At 39.5% G+C, this 9,884-nt stretch overlaps 1 long non-coding RNA gene and 1 other non-coding gene across 2 annotated transcripts in view; one reads left to right on the top strand and one right to left on the bottom strand.

The window, feature by feature from the left end:
- Nucleotides 1-9,884, top strand: part of LOC111746363 — a 107,237-nt gene that overhangs the window by 44,982 nt on the left and 52,371 nt on the right. The window lies entirely within an intron of this gene.
- Nucleotides 7,531-7,649, bottom strand: LOC111746370. Its single transcript, XR_002783077.1, has one exon. It is a non-coding gene; the product is annotated as a 5S ribosomal RNA (ribosomal RNA).

The following is a 9,884-nucleotide window of genomic DNA, read 5'->3' on the forward strand; positions in this document are numbered from 1 at the left end:
CTTGGGAAATCTCTGTGGTACCAGGAGAATTTTTAGTCATAAAAAGTAGATGCATAAAATACTGAGAGATTTTCCCTCTCATTTTACTGATTAGTCACCCAGGGGCCAAGAAAGTCGAATGACTGGCTTAAGGTCTTCCCACAAAGCTGAATCGAGAACTGAGGACTCCTGTCTCTCAAGTCTTGGCCCCCAACTCTTGGCCCCTTCACTCAGAGACCTGAAATAAAAGAGGAGGTGGGATCAGTGAGGAAGAAAAGGTTCACATCAAGGCTGATGAGACCCTGGCTTTCTGCCCAGAGACTCCCCCATTCTCTTTCGCGTCCAAGTCTATACTTGTCCTCTGGGCTCTATCAGCTCGACATTCGTGTGACTTCATTATGTCCCTGTGCTTCATCTCCCTTTTCCCCCTCAAACAATCTCTCCTTTTCTCTACTTTCCTCTCAGTCTGCCCGTAACCCTTATTTCATTTATTCAGTCAGTTCCTCTTATTGGGTCTCTCATCTTTGCCTTCACAAGGACTTTTGATATTAAAGTCTGACAGAGGATTCACTGTTTTTTTCTTTTTCTTTCTTTTTGAGTTTTCACTCAGTGGTTTATTCATTTGTACTAAAAGTACATATATTTTGAACTCCGGCCCATGTCTGACACTGGGCTGAGGTTTTACATGTCTAACAAAAGATTTGTTCATTCGGTTTTTGACAAATATTTATTAAGTCCCTTCTCTGTGTTAAGAACTGTAGCAAATGGGAATACAAGATCAACATAATTAGTGTTGCTTGAAGGGAGTAGGTGATGAAAAGAGATTCCTGTACTGCATATTTAAAAACTACTTAAAATGTAACTATACATATATAAAGTACATACATTTTGATAAATTATTTACAAAACGGGCACTGTCCATATCACGACGGAGGACATTATCAGCACTGCATCATATTCCCTCCCAGTCACTATCTGTCAAAGCACCTACAATCCTAATTTCTATTATTTCTATTTTGCTTGTTTTTGACTAAATGAAACCATCTTTGTTTATGAGAGGGATTGACCTATAACTTTCCTTTTTAAAAATGCCTTTTTCATGTTTTGGTATAAATATCGTGATGGCTTTATCAACAAGTTGTGAATATTATCTCTTTTCTTTAGAAATATCTATATAACATTGGCATTATTTCTTTTTTAAATGTTTGGAAGTGTTCATTGGTGAGGCCATCTGGGCCTGAAGGTTTCTTAGTGGAAGGTTTTTATTTATAGATCCAATTTATTTAATAGATATAGGACTATAAAGATTGTATATTCTTTTTTGTGTTGGTTTTAGTAAGTTGTATTTTTCTAGGCATTTGTCCATTTAATATAAATTTTCACATTAATCTGCATAAAATTGCTGTAATCCTCTTGTTAGTCGATAGAATCTGTAGTGATGCCTTTTTGTTTGTCATTGGTAATTCGTGCTTTCTTTTTTTCTTGATTATTCTTTCTGGGGGATTAGCCATTTTACTGGTCACTTCAAATAATGAGTATTAATTTATTTTTATGTTATAAATTTGTTTTCTATTTATTTTTTTCTCTCAACTTATACATTTTTGGGGGCAGTTAATTTGCTTGTCTTTTTCTCTTTTCTTGAAACAATGCTTAGATAATTGATTTTTAACCATACACACACACACTTCTGAGCTTTACTGTATAGACATCCCATAAGTTGTTATATTTTCAATATTATTTAGTTTAAAATATTTTCTAGTTAAAATATGAGATCCTTAGAGGTATTTGGAAGTGTGCTACTTAATGGTTTCATTCTATTCTTTTCTGCCTTACATCATATCTTTGAAAAGTCAGCCATAAGTCTTATTTTTGACACTTTAAAGGTAACGCATCTTTTTTCTTGCTGGTTTTTAATATTTTACTGTCTTTGGTTTTCATCAATTTTATATGATATACCTAGGTTTGGTTTTCTTTTTCTTTTTCCTTAGGAATGAAACAATTTACTTTAGAACTAAATAGGACAGACTGAATAAAAGAAAATTTTATCCTAAACTTTCTCAATAGACAATTTCTCACCAGGCTGCATGCCATTGATTATATCAATCTCATATTATCTTCACAAAAGATGTATAATTTGTGTCATTTGGTTGAAGAGTCAAGTTTGAAAATGATAATCTTTCCTCTTTTGTGCTTTAGGACAATTCTCAAAACACATTTATTATGCTCTCAGCTCAAAATTGTAAAATTAAGTTTTTCTTTCAAAAATAACTTAGAGCAAGAGAATCGTTTACTTTATATATATTCATGAACAGAACTCATTCATTTTCTCCAGACCGACCACACAGATGTAACAGAGATGGCTTCTCCGTTTTAAAGACCAGAGAAAATCCTTTGCTGTTTTCATCTTGGTTTCAACACAATGGTATCAATATCCTTTTCTTCCTCTGAACTTTGGTCTGGCATCCAACATTGATATTCTACATTTAAAAAGTGGATATTGCAAAAACTTTGGTGTTTTGTTCCTTGGGACACTGTGGAGGGGCTTTTCCTTTCTGAAGCACACAGCCCTCCTGAAGCAGACGGGTGCCCAGGGCCCCTTGCACGCCCTGCCCTCTGCGTTGTCCTGGTCACACTAGGACTGAACCTCCCATCCTCTGCGCTCTCATCCTGCTCCAGTCCGCAGTGCTGCCCAGGTTTGGTTTTCTTTGTAAATATTCTGCTTCGGGCTCATAGAGCTTTTTGAATTTGCGTCTTGATGTATTTCATCAATAGTCAATATTTCTTTAATTATTGCTTCCTCACTCTCTCTTCTCCACCTAGAATCCCAGTTTTACATATGTGAGACCTTTTCGTTATGTTCTATATGTTGCTTACGCTCGTTTCTGCATTTCCTATTCTTTTTTCTCTCTCTCTGCACCAATCTGGATCTTTTCTACTCTTTTGACTAATCTTCTCTTCTTCTGTGTTTAATCTGTCTGGTTTTATACTTATCTATCAAATTAATTTCAATTGTTTTAATTTTCAGGCTACTATTTCCACTTGCTTCTTTTTAAAAAACAGATTCTCAGGAGAAATTCTCTATCTTTTCATCTATTTTCTAGAACATATTAATCATAATTATTTTATAGTTCCTGTCTGATAATACTAGGACCCGGGTTATCTATAGGTATGTTTCTATTGCCAGATATTTTATTTTATTGGATTTAGGTCATTTATTCCTATTTACTATCATGCCTGGTATTTTTGCAGTGAATACTTTAAGTTGTATATCAAAAATTATAGGGGCTCTGAATCATGTTATCTTCTAGAAATGATTAAATTTCCTTGTAGCTGGCAGAGTACGGACAGATTACCTGATCCAGCCATGGATTGAGATGACTCGAAGCTGTGTTTCAGGCTTTGTAAGGGGTATTTATTTCTGGTTTACTTTATTCCTAGGGTATAACCCACTGGGGTCTCAAACCAAGAGCCAGTACCTTATCTTTGGTGGGCCCTGAACTCCATCTTTTGTTTTCCTACCTCTATGGGACCGCTAAAATCATGGCTCAGATTTTTCACCTCTTAGCAGCTGCTTTTTCAAAAAGAATCTTTTTATTTTATTTTGTGATGAAACCTTCCCTGACCTTTCTCCCTAAAGTATCCCCACCATTATTATCATTGATTCTGTTTTATTTTTAGACATGTAGAAAAGTTCCCATATACCCTTCACCTGGTTTCCCCCAATGTTAACATCTTACATAACATCGTCCATTTGTCAAAACTTAGGAAGCAATATTTATACTTTAGTTTTAACTAAACTATAGACTCTACTTGGATTTTTTTTCCTTATTGTCCTTTTACAGTTCCAGTTTCCAATTCAGGTTACCACATTACACTTAGGCATCATGTCTTTTTAGTCTCTGAATTTTGACAGATTTCGTCTTTACTTGTTTTTCGTGACCTTAGCAATTTTGAAGAGTGCTGGTCAGATATTTTGTACAATGTCACTCAGTTTGAGTTTCTATTATTTTTTTCTCATGGTTGGATGGAGGTTACGAGTTTTGGGCAGACTATCACAGCAGAGAAGTGCCCTTCTTGTCACATGATAACAGTAGGTTCACGATATCACTGTGATTGATCACTGTCGATGTTCAACTTCATCATTTGGTTACGATAGTATCTGGCAGATTTCTCCACTGTAGAGTCACTATTTTCTCATCCCCATACTCTGTTCTTTGGAGGTGAGTAAGTACAGCTCTCACTCAAGGAGAGGAAAATTAATTCTACTTCCTAGAAGAGGTTATCAACGTTTGCTTGGCTTCCTAGACTCTCACACATACATGTGCATCTGAGAATTTGGCAAATGCACTGATGAGAAATTACAAGGAGAACGTTGGGCTCACTTCTCTATGGTTCCTTTTCCTCTAGGATATTGGCTCCTCCATTTCTGGCTGCCTGTAACTTTTTAATTTTTTCTTCTCACCCAGTGAAACTGCTCTAAGCTCTAGGTCTCGACTTTTCGTTCTGCAACAACAATCCAGAAATGCCCTGAGTGGAGAAAGCATCGATTCAGGACCCACTTCAATATGTTTTCCTTTCTTCTGGCCTTCAAGTCATGGCTGCCTTGATTTCTCCCCATTGCCTTTCAATACCTAATTTTATTTTTGATCCAGTCTTTATAGTTCTCAATAGGAGGGTTTGTCAGATACCAATTACTCCGTTATAGTCAGGAGGCAATAGGGAGCCACTGAGGGGTTCCCACCAGTACTCTGTGATGTGCTCATGGCTCCCCTTAACTAACGCACTTTTGGCCCATCCTCTCTGTCTCACCTTATGTTTGCCTCAGGGATCACCTGTTACTTTTCTACTTCTTTTCTTTTGTCAATCATTTTTTCTTCTCTGGCTCATCTACTTTTATACCCTACCCATAGTCCATTACACAGAAACCAGAGCAATCTTTAAAATATTAAATCTTTGCATTGAATTCCCTTTACATCTAGAAGGTAACTGGTGCTGGGATTTAGCCCTAAGCCTAACATCATGTTTTAGACTTATAATGTGTAGTGTACACTTTAGATTATTTGTTACCATCAATTCGGTTTTCTATTAATTTTTCATGTGGCAACTTCCTCTTGAGGAAAGAATAGTTCCTTTGATGACAAAAAGATGGCCTTTTGTGGGCTTCCTTTTTGGATTTTTACCAGAAGAGTTTTGAGAGTGAGACATACGCTGTTTTTGCCCACTTAGCATGCATTCATCATTCTCCTGGTAACAGTACCTGGATTTTCCTTGAGGAGCACTCCTCACCTCAACCACTGTCAGACCAGGTGGTCTGGGTGAGCTTAGCCCAAGATCCAAAGGTGGGAGGGCCTGGCAGAGGGCTGCTTTATCAATGCACCCCAGCTCCTGAATAGGGAGTTGCTCAGGAATAAGCATTATAACTCAAATCCATCCAATCACAGTTTGTTAGACTTCGTGTTTTGAGGGTGGAAATAGGAGAACCCACTCTCTTCTCCCCCCACCAAAATGAAACAGAAATGATGAAGCCAGTACTGAGGATATTAGAAGGAGAGCTGGAGAGAGCCCGATTCCCAATGATACTGTTTGAGCACCTGCATCCAGCTAGCCTCAAACCATGATCTTCTCCAACCTTTTTAGTTAAATGGACCAACTAATTTACTCTGTCCTTAAGCCAGTTTTAGTTGGACCTCTCTTCCCTTTACACTTGTAAGAGTCCTGATTCATATAGTGCCCCATAAATGCCTCTTGATGGTTGATTGACTTTGTGGACATGGAACTTGTACGTAACCAAGAGTGTATCTGTATAGGTTGATTAGAGGCAAAAGGGTATCACGTGTGACTTTGCAGCAAATCTCAGCGTGCACTTCCCTCAGCTCTGTGCCTTGGGCCCATGACTCTTCGTGAGGGCGGGCTCTCCTTTCTCAGGTGGTGGTAATAATGAGCCAGATGGAGTGGTTATTGAGGCTTGGATATCAATTAGTGAAGCTCTAACTGCAGGAAAACCTCTCAGACATGTCCTAAGTGTCTTAATCTCTCAGTGGGCCTTCTCCTCTAAAGGCTTAGGTGGCTGGTAATATGTTTGAGCTGTTGATCCTTTCTTTGATCGTGTCTTAGAGGATTATTTTGTAATGAGATGGTGCCGAGGAACTGAGGCTGTTCTTTGGTTGACTTGGCTCACATTTAGGCCATGTCGCTTCGCTCTAGCATTCAGTTTTCTTTCTTCTCCTTCTGCTTGGGCTGGAATAGAAGACCCTCGGTAGGCTCTCACCAAAGCATGTGTCTTCTGATTCCTCCAGCTCTCACCAAAGTGTCAGAATCATCTTCAAGTAGGAAAATAGTGTTTAACAATTCCTTGCACACCCAGGACATTTTTCTCTAGTTATCATCTTATTTCAATACCCCTGCACCTGGTCTATATGGAAACTTGGGGATTGTCAGGACAGGTGTTACTAGTTTACAGATGAAGACGATCAGGTGCAGGGAGAGGACAGCTACAGTGTCCCAGATCCATTCCAAGTTCAGTACTCTGTTGTTACAGTACCCATGACCCTCCGACTGCCCAGTTCTTTGTGACAGCAGATGGTCAGTACTATTTCTTCTTCAGAACACATCGCTACATTTTCATCACATGTGACGCAGCTGGAAAAGATATCTCCTCTGAACCTGTACAGCACTCTTTCAGGTATTCTTATAGTTTTGTAATTTTATTCCTTGTAACAGAATCATTTGTGTGTATTTTTATCATCTTCTTTAGAATTTAAGCTTCCTAGTCCCCTCAGCACATAGATAGCAACATGTTTGATCTGCGGTAGGTATTCAGACAGTGTTTATTGAGAGCGTGGACAGTAAATAAATGCCTTAAATTTTTTTTCTACATGTGGGAGTGGAGAGGGATCAGGGGAGGTAGGAGTAGCATCTGAAGTAGTCATAACTATTGTTTCCAAAGTTCCAAAGAGGACTGTTAGGTGGAGTAAGGGTTAAAATTTGTGCCATCCCAAAGAGCAGAAACAAACAATGGCTAGACATTTTAGGGAGACATATTTTAGCTCAGTATAGGATTTGCTATAGCCAAAGCTTTTAAAAGATAATTAAGGTCTGTGTTATTGAAGGTATGAAAGCAGGTACTTAATACTGGTGATCACTTGACAAGGGTAGCACATAGGAGATTCACGAGTCTTAGTAGGGATTAGGCTTCTAGGCTCCTTTCCCACACATAGTAGTAGTTAGTATTCAAGAGATCTTTGTATAGTTGGCTTTGGAATGTTTTGGGGAGTAAACCTTATACTCAAAAGATAAATCCTCACACATTTGATAGACACGTAGGCAGTGGTCACAATGTTTTAAGAATGTGGGCTCCAGGGTTCAAATTCTGGCTCCCCTACTTACTAACGCATGCTCTTGGCAAAGTTACTTGACATCTCTGAACCTTAGTTTCCTTACTTTTAAAATGGTAATGATGACAGTACCTGCATCACTAGCGTGTAGTCAGGCACAAAGAGCACATAGCATGTAGCCTAATGCAGAGAAAGTGCCCCCCCCCTTTTTTTTTTACGCCTACAGCACCTGGTCTTCCTAGGTGGTCTCCCATCCAAGTACTAACCAGGCCCGACCCTGCTTAGCTTCCGAGATCAGATGGGATCGGGCTTGTTCAGGGTGGCATGGCCATAGGAAAGGCCCAATTTTTATCGTTGTTATTACCACTACTTCCCCTCTTCCATTGTGACCCCTAGTTTGCGGCTGTGACCTGCACTTCCCGGGAGCTGTCTCAGTCCTTCACTCCTGGTAGGATCTCAGGACTCAGGCAGAAAAGGTCAGGGCAGGTCCCCCAGAGACATCAGAGCTTGTGCCTCTGAGCAGTCAGTTGACAGCTGACTGTGCGACTGGAGATCTGAGCCTTTGAGGATCCTGTTCTCTTTCCAAAGCAAACAATGCAAGATAGAAACACAGCATCGTTTCTCTGGTCTCTTCTGGGATCCTGGCTGCTGGCACTCTTTAAAGGTAGTTTTCTCCTGAATTTCAGAAGCAAGGGGTCCTTTTTGTTTTAAAAGCTTAGAGTCTAACATTGGGTTCCTAAAAGGCTGACAGCAATTTCTTCAGTTTCCCCCCAAATCCCTGACCTGAATTTCCAGTGCCTGGGTTATTAATGCATCAGCAAAACACATGCCCCACGAATAGAAAATTCGTTCTTGTTCTTCGGTCACTTAGAGAATGGTGAGAGGAGATCACTGGTCCCCAGCCCGCCCCTTGGTTGACAGCACAGTTGCTCCCAGAGTAATTCTCTATTCCGCAAAGTTTGAGATTTAATAAGGGTGGAACAAAATTGACTCAAAAACTCTCTCTTTTGTAAATTCTTCTTTTATATAAGCTCCTTGATAAGAAAACATTATATATATTAGGTAATTAATAAATATTTTTTATCTACTTAATATCATCTCCATTTTAAAGAAGAGGAATTAGGAAGTATTATCACTTCTGCTTTAGAGGTAAACACAGAAGCACAGTCACCCCACTCAGCTAGTAAGGGATACAGGTCAGATCGGTCTGACTCCAAAACTTGAGCATTTATGGTGAATCATGCTATCTTCTGTTAGGAGGTTATAGGAGAGGATTTATTATTTACATAATAGATATAACAAATTAACAGAACACAGTTGTAGAAGTCTCAGACACAATAACATATGTGTGCAATGAGCTAATACATCTTTACATTGAGCACTAAGGCCAACTCTGAGAGGTCTATTCATATCCTTGATTTACAGGTAGGACAAATAGACTCCAGAAGGTCAAGAAGGATTGCCCAAGGAGGCAAAGCTAGGCTGCAAGCCCTACTTCTTGAACAACTGGGTGATGTACTTTATCACAATGCAGTTGTAACCCTATAAGAAATAAATTTAAAAATCATTCTTAAGATATATCTCCTTTAATTTTTTTCAAAGCACTTTAAGGAATCTTCGTGGAGTTTCTCAGTGATCCATCCAGCTCAGCAGGGCAGGCTTTCGGCACCCTGTTTTAGGAACGACAGACCCGCAGTGGGGAGGTTTGCCTACCGGCAAATAAGTTGACCAGTGAGCAAAATGGGTTCAAACCAGCCGTTCTCACTTATGTGAGGTTCAGCTTTGGTCCTCCTCTGTTTCATTTTTGTGTCCTGCCCACCTTCCCAGCTCCTTGAGTTGTTAAGTTTCTTTTGACTGCCCAGAGTCTCCAGTCTGCTGCTTCCTTGGGTCTCCCTGTGTTAGTCATTCATTTGATCAGCACCTTGTATGCCAGAGCATTGCCAAGGGAAACGTTTACCTGAAAACCAGTTATTCTGCTTTACTCCTCCTTCTGCATCCTTAGCTCTCTCCCTAACCCCCGTAACTGGTACCCGTCCTACCCCTCAGGGACCTCAGTGCTCATAAACAATTGTGTTTTATAGATGATTGTGGCAACCTAAAGTGTTACCCTTGTGTAACAGAGGTCAGCGTGAGGATGGGAATAGGTCAATGACACGTTCTTAGAGACAGGAAGAGAGCTTGATATTGAGATTAAGAGATCAGTCTTTGGAGGTGGATAAGGGCCAAACACTCGAACAGGAGGCCTGTTCGAGTGTTTGGCCCTTGTTAGCCATGTGACTTTGGGCAAGTTGAGTTGCTTTTCAGCCTTGTTTCCTAATCTACCAAATGTGCCTAATTTATAGGGTTATTGTGATGATTATAGGAGGTAATATAAACTGTTTAGCACAAAGCATGCACTCTTTTATTATTATAGTAAGTGCTGAATAAATGGTAGCACCATTAATTAGATAGATAAGACTTACATAAAAAGAGTAATTAAAATACAAAGCAGGGACTATATTTTAATGACTGCAGAATCCCCAGTGCCTCGCTAGCCACCTGGCATAAAGTTGGGGTTCTAGGTGTACAACT

The sequence above is a fragment of the Pteropus vampyrus genome, unplaced genomic scaffold (genome assembly GCF_000151845.1).
Source record: "Pteropus vampyrus isolate Shadow unplaced genomic scaffold, Pvam_2.0 Scaffold185, whole genome shotgun sequence".
NCBI classification, from domain to species: domain Eukaryota; kingdom Metazoa; phylum Chordata; class Mammalia; order Chiroptera; family Pteropodidae; genus Pteropus; species Pteropus vampyrus.